Raw genomic sequence first — 6,100 nt, forward strand, 5'->3', positions numbered from 1 at the left:
GCCTGTTAACGTCGATCGGAGATATTCTGCACACGTCGACTGCCAGTGACCTCACCTCTAAAGGTCGCTTACGTTAGTTTTTCCTGCGGGGACTGGGGGACCACGCGCTTGCGTCTTGGTGGGTCGAATATGAAAAGCGTCTCGGCGACGGTGAGTGTGACTGCCGTCCAGATGTACAGTGGCATGCGCTGCTAAGCCAGGAAGTCATCAATGTCCCGGAGTCACTTGCTATAGGGAGGAGGCACTGAATATACAGAAAAGCCTCACAGCCTGAGGCGCTGGTATGGGCGCTGGCGCTACAAATGGTCCGCTTCACCACAGTGGAAGCACAGAGGTCGGCGATCACGAGTGCGCTAAACATCAGATTTTCGATGCGAAGCGCGTCTGTGGTCAAGGTAATGTGCTGGTTGCTCGGCAATACGCGCAGGACAGGCGTAAGCGAAGGGTTGCGGCGTGCGTGTGTTCTCGTAGAACCGGAGTGGCTGCGCCGACTTAAGTGAAACCATAGGAAGTGCCTGAACGAACAGCGGAGAAGAGGACGCAGGGCGCTTCAAGGCTTCCGCATAGGTCGCATGGTGTTGTGGTGTTATCCTGGCTCACAGGGTCACAAAGGGCCTGGTGCAGCTCGTTCTTGACGATGCTTGCAATGAAACTCACCATAGGTAGTGGTGATGCGGCACCCTTTTGCAGCTCCTCGCGTTCTATAGAGCGGATAATGTTGCGCAGACACTCGGTGTTGCTCCCTATAGCCATGAAAACTTGAGCAGCAGACGTGCTGTTCACTTTCCGCGCATACAGGGTGGATCGATACTGAAGCATCTTTTCCATCGTGAAGGCCATGAACAAAAAGTCGGCGACCGTTTTCTGGTGGCTCCGTATAAGGCCAGCGATAAGTTGCTCCGTAACTCTCCGCATCAGTTTATGCAACTTCTTTTCTTCTGTCATTCTCGGATCAGCCCGTTGGAACAGACGTGTCATATCTTCGACATAAGTCATGACAGTTTCATTGAGCATCTGGATACGGGCCTGGATCGATTGTTTCGCTCGTTCGTTCGTGGTGATCAGCACTTGTGTAAGTATTCAGCAGCTGGCGGCAGAATTCAGGCCACTACATCGTGTATTCGTCATGGTTCAGGTTCAGGTAGGTGCTCCACACTTCAAGTAGAAGTACACACGTCGTAGTTTGGCTATGTCGTTTCATTCGTTCAAGGCAGTCACGTGCTCGAAGTCGACCAAGTAGCCCTCGAATGTCTTTGAGCTCGGTGCCATGAAACGATGTCGCAACCTGTGGATTTTTCAGGGTGTACCGAGTAGCCGTTGGGTTTTCCGTACCTGTTGAAGTGGTTTGAACGGACGTGCTCATCATACTGGTGGAAACTGTAACGTCAGCTTCGAGTGAAAATTCCCTGATTCTGCGGCAGGTCCGATGAATGGGAGTGTTGACTCGCACTGGGCTTGTAGTGGGCTTCCAGGAGGGGCCTGAAACATCCTTGGGAAAATACTCAGCACCTCCACCAATTGTGATGTCGCTCCAGGGGTATAGAAAAGGTTTATTGAGGCCTGAGCATCAGGGCTTTTACCAAGGTAGTCGGCTCGACTTGATAATGGTTGATGATGATGATCCTTTTGCTTTGATGGCACTCGCCCATAAAGGGGGATCGGCCAAGAACCAGGCGGCAGGATCCACAAGTTAGTTAGCTATGCATTTGAAATCAATAACTCAAATTTTAGCTTAAAGCAAAAAGAAATTGCAAAAAATATAAAAATCCTACACGAGCTAGCGGTCAGGCAATGGGAAAGTCTCGGAACCGAAAATATTATTAACAATAGAATAACAAAGTAACTTTTTGTTACGATTGTGTACGCACAAGCAGCAGAGCAAACCTTCCTGTGCCGAAAACCTATTGTAATCCTTCCAAAAAATAACATTATTGCCACCTAGCTTCTCAATTGGTTCGCCCAAGTATGTTCTTCTTTGATAAAAATATCGGTTACAGATTAAAAAGAAATTATCTATTGTTTCTAATTCCATTAGAAACAGACATAACGGAGATGCTGGGATTTCAGCTTTATGTAATAATTCAGATGCAGCATTCTGCATTGTAATCTGGTGATTGTAATTTCTAACTGCCGAGATACGCCCCACTGTTTGTTCCAGCAAAATCTTAGATGTAGGAAGTCTCTGACTTTATCGTATGATAATTTGTCTATATTCTTGTGCAAACAAGTATTTCTATATCTGAGTGCTGGTAAATAAGCGAAATCAGGTGAAATAGGTGGGGGGCGCTCCGGTCGCCGAGCTGAGCAGACGTGCTCCGAATGAGCTCCACAGTTTTCGCAAATTGTGCCGCCTTAATTGCTTCCAATCGATTGGAAATCATCACTGCAGTGTCCGTGAACATCCCTGGACTCGACTGATACTATTTTTGGTCCGGCCAACCGGACTTTTCGTCAATTTTTGACGTTTTCTTCACTTGTGCGACGCTAGGCCTAGCGGACAACGCCTAGGCTTAGCACGAGTACGGCCGGGGCGCGCAGCTGCGTCGGCCGCCCGGCCCGGCTCGACGCTCGACTCCTCATCGCCGAAGATGGCCTGGGCCTCATCGCAGCTCAACGCCATTTGCCACAACCGTTTCGCGGCCTTTGCTACGGAAGACATGGACTTTTGTGCTGGCGGCAACGACACTATGGCCACCGACACGATCAATGACCAAGAGGTGCTACGCAGCACCGGCCGCACCGCAGTCGCGGTGCGCGGCAACGACTTACACCCAAGCGACATCGCGGAATGGAAAATCTCCGGAAAACAAGTAAGCCAGTGACTTAATAAGCCCCAGCTTAACGAAGTTACCCAAAGCAGCAAGCCAATTCCGCAATTTAGTGAGGCTCAAGCAAGACGCATGGTAGCGAGAATGACTAAAGCGTCCCGCATGCCCCTGAATTTGCCGCGGGAAGAGCAGAAGATTGTAATACGACCGAGAGGAGGGCTATTCCTAGCAAAACTTGAAGCTGACATCGTAATGTCCGCATTCATAACGGCCGCCAACGTTTCCAAGAACACAGCGAAAGCAGATACGATCTGTACTAATCCCATGCAGAACATCATCGTGATCAGCACGCCCGATGAAGAATGAGCACGTTACTACGCAAGCGTACGCTCCCTGTACATTGGGGGCCGTAGCTACGAAACGCAAGCCTACTGCACCGCGCCTCACGGCACAGTGAAAGGAGTAATCCGTGGCATCGCAGTAGAGAACACTGCCGAAGATCTGCACGAGAATATCGTTAACCAAGCAAACCCGCAGGCCCTCGAAGCGCACAGTTTTGGAAACACTACCTGGATCGTCATTTTGTTCGCAGGAACAAAGGTTCCCAACTACATAAAGTATGGCTCTATTATAGTAAAGTGTGGATTATACAGACAACACCACAACGTATGCAAGACATGCGGCAAAATCGGTCATCAAGCCGATGTATGCCCTACGCCGGAAACCAAGATCTGCTTTGCGTGTGGCGCACCTAACCCGACGGCAGACCACGCGGCGCGGTGCAAGCCACGTTGCAAACTGTGTAACGGAGCCCACGCCACGGGCACGGAAGGCTGTACGAACAAGTACAAGGTGCCCTTCGTAGTTACTCAGCGCAGATGGGAGCGCAGAAACGCGGCGTCAACGTTTTCGTCGCAAGACTTCCCGCAGCTGCCATCGCAACAACAGAACGAAGCGCATCTATCAAAGAGAGGACGCAGCCGCTCGAGGAAGCGGAACAAAAGCAGGAGACAATCGGCGAGCCGCGGCAGAAGCACCGACGGCAAGCGCAGCAAAAACATGAATTACAACCGCAACCAGCAGCGACCGGCAATATGATAAATGGGGCCCAGGCAGTCAAACCGCAAGCGGCGAACCGCAATCCGCTCAACCACGTAGCTGAAGCAAATGACAACACCATCCAGTCACTACGCAATGAAAATGACCAGCTCAAGCAATGCATCGCTGAACAGAGAGCTAAAATGCAAGAGATGAACGCTAAGTTGAACCAACTCATCAACGCACAGCAGCAGAAGCAGCAACAACAGGTGACTCTGACTCCACCACCGCCACTGTCGCCGCCGCAGAGTCAACCAAGACCCTCAACGCCAACGGAAAACAACACAAACTCAGCCATGGAGGTACAAGTCCCAGTTACTACGGAAGCTAACAGCGAAGAACCCGAAACGATCGACGTTGCTAGGACAAGCGAACCGGCACCCAAGAAGCGAGCGCTCGAATACGCACGTGAACGAAGAGTCAACGCTAGGCTGGACAGCCTAGAAGAACGTCAAGATCGACTAGAACAAACCATGAAAGCCAACTACGAAACCCTGAGCCAAGTCATCAAAGCTATTACCGATCGCCTCGATGCTACCAACGCACGCCTCGACACATTGGTGACACCCGTACATGGCATGCAGTCTACCATACAAGGAATGCAGACTAAGTTGGATGCACTAATACACGCGCTGACGGCGTCAGGACTAATCCCACAACAGGCCTTCACCCAACCGCAATAATGGACGGGACAACGGCAACAGGCACCGCTAACCACAGAAACAGAGCACAGACACAACAGCATCATCTCCTCATATGGCAATGGGATTCCAACGGCATACAGGGGAGAAAAGCATCGTTACAACAGTACATAAAACAAAGCACCAAGAGACCCGACGACAAGAGACGCACAGTGAAACCCCACCGACGTTACCGGGGTACAGATCCTTTGCGAAGCCCCCCAGCACACGAACAGTCGGGAAAGGCGCAGGGCAGGGGGTCTGCACCTTGGTAAGGAAGAATCTAACTTCAATAGATCACGAGCTGCTACCCAACGACGCCATCGAGCACAGCACGGTCGAAATCGTCACTGCGAAGCGCAAGCGCCGTGAAAGCACTTTTATAATCTTCGTGTACAGCAATCTGAAGCAATTCCAGCAAAAATTCCACACCCTTGTGCACAAAGCGCAACAGCTCGCGGGCTCCAACGTAACCCTACTGTGTGGAGACTTCAACGCCCAACATACGGCATGGGGGTATCCATACACGACGGCGAAGGGCCACAGTCTCTACGACGAAACAATGGACGCAGGTTACCAATTGCTAAACGACCCCAACGCACCTACGAGAAACGGAACGTCGTCGCAGCGAGACACAAACCCGGACCTCGCTTTCATAAGCACGGCCTCAGCACTGCGTGGAGTCACGTGGCGGAACACCGGGGAGACGTTGAGAAGTGACCACTGCATACTCGAAATTACAATACCCATCGCAGAGAACACTCAAAGAGCACAGCAACAGCAAATCGTCGACTGGCACGAGTACAGAAAGAAATTAGAAGACAACGTTATGGAAACCATTGAAAACATAGAAGCATGGACCAATATGTTGAACGCCACGACCAAAGACGCCACTCAGACGGTAGAAGCGGAGCCGGAGGCTACGATGCTGGACAGCAGACTAGCGCACCTCATGGAAGCCCGCAACTCGCTGATACGGCGCTGGAAACGTCAACGCCACAACAGAAAGCTACGCAAAGGTATAGCACAACTCAACAGAGACATCGAGCATCACAGCGCAGTCCTCTGCAGACAGCAGTGGCACGCAGTGTGTCAAGAAGCGGACGGTCAACTACACAAAGGCAAGACGTGGCGCCTGCTACGCCACTTGCTCAACGATCAGACAACCAAGGGAGCTCAGCATTACATGCTGAACAAGACAATTCACAAAGCCGTCAAAGAAATGGGAGAGGCTGAGGTGCAACGACGCCTAGACGCCAAGTATCTCCCCGTAACGCCAACGGACCCACTCCCCAGTTACGAAGGGGCAACCAACGAGAGACTAGATGCCGACATCGAAGAATGGGAAGTGCGAGCGGTTCTACAAACAATCAACTGTAAATCGGCATCCGGACCGGACCACGTCACCAACAAGGCATTAGGAACTTGAACGACACGGCAATCGAAGCCCTCACCAAGTACTACAACCTGTGCTGGCGGACGGGCAAGCTACCGCAACAATGGAAGACCGCGAAAACGGTCCTGATCACCAAACCGGGCAAACGACCCAGCATA

At 51.4% G+C, this 6,100-nt stretch overlaps 1 pseudogene; it reads left to right on the top strand.

The window, feature by feature from the left end:
• Positions 1-2,588: 2,588 nt before the first annotated feature.
• Positions 2,589-3,866, top strand: LOC142786680 (uncharacterized; annotated as a pseudogene).
• The last annotated feature ends 2,234 nt before the right edge of the window (positions 3,867-6,100 follow it).

This window comes from Rhipicephalus microplus, unplaced genomic scaffold, assembly GCF_043290135.1.
Source record: "Rhipicephalus microplus isolate Deutch F79 unplaced genomic scaffold, USDA_Rmic scaffold_28, whole genome shotgun sequence".
NCBI classification, from domain to species: domain Eukaryota; kingdom Metazoa; phylum Arthropoda; class Arachnida; order Ixodida; family Ixodidae; genus Rhipicephalus; species Rhipicephalus microplus.